Source organism: Erinaceus europaeus, chromosome 1 (assembly GCF_950295315.1).
Source record: "Erinaceus europaeus chromosome 1, mEriEur2.1, whole genome shotgun sequence".
Lineage (NCBI taxonomy): Eukaryota > Metazoa > Chordata > Mammalia > Eulipotyphla > Erinaceidae > Erinaceus > Erinaceus europaeus.
The window spans coordinates 24,354,808-24,356,090 of record NC_080162.1 but is presented as its reverse complement, the minus strand read 5'-3'; positions in this window follow the sequence as shown (position 1 = coordinate 24,356,090).

Genomic DNA, 1,283 nt, shown 5'->3' with positions numbered 1-1,283 from the left:
ACTTCTTATTACAGTTATTTCCCCACTCCAAAGCTAACCTTATCAAAGCAAGGACTACAAAAGCTGAATAAGGGCAAGAGACTGACATGCTTTAATGATGACTCTTTAGTCACTATCAGGCTACCCCATTAGCTAGGGCTCTATTCAGAGAGTCCTAGATTCCCGAACAGCCTAGACTTCAAATCCCTCTCACCTTATTACCAGTAATCTCTATTAGGAACAACAAAATAGACCACTTTGTGAGCCCCCCATAGAACCTTGCCTTCAACTTGGATCAATAATAGTAGAGAATGCTTCATCCTCCTAAGGGAAGATGGACAACATACTCTATGCTACACGTGAGGAAGATGGGTCGATATTGGGGCAGATTGGAATATTCCTACTTATGATCACAGAATGTGAGCTCAGATCTACAAGGATGCAGAGGTCACATAGGCTCCTAAGCTGAATATGAGCCCCATACCAAATAAAATCGATGGGGTTTACAGTCAACAATATTTATACCCCTTTCCCATATTAGGGAGCTACTCTCTTCCCTGATCCAGCTTTCTAGCCCTTTTCTAGACATGACATCATCTCCCCAGACAATAACTTGGATCCACTGGCATATCAGATTTCAGGCTCAGGAAAAAAAAATAGTATAGCCACAGTCCATTTGGAAAATAACTAAAATATGCCTATTAGCAATCTACAAAATGGAGGACCCCCCCCCCCCAACTCTTTAAGTTCATGATTGATCAACAATTTGTTTGGCTTTGTATGTTAACTCTCTTTTCAGCCACCAGATTCCAGATTCTAGCCAGATGCCAGCCAGACTTCCCTGGACAGACAACCCCACCAATGTGTCTTGTAGCTCTGCTTCCCCAGAGCCCCACCCTACTAGGGAAAGAGAGAGACAGGCTGGGAGTATGGGTCGACCTGCCAACGCCCATGTTCAGCAAGGAAGCAATTACAGAAGCCAGACCTTCACCTTCTGTATCCCACAATGACCTTGGGTCCATACTCCCAGAGGGTTAAGAAGTGGGAAGGCTATCGGGGAGGGGATGGGATACGGAGTTCTGGTGGTGGGAACTGTGTGGAGTTGTGCCCCTCTTATCCTATGTTTTGTCAACGTTTCCTTTTTATAAATAAATAAATTAATTAATTAATTTAAAAAAAGAAAAATAACAATCAACTATTAACCATATTAGCCTGCCTACTTCAAGGTCATATACATATTTATTTATGTTGGGTGTTAACCCAAATGTCATTTCCTCTGAAACTGAATTTAATGCAAATGCTTC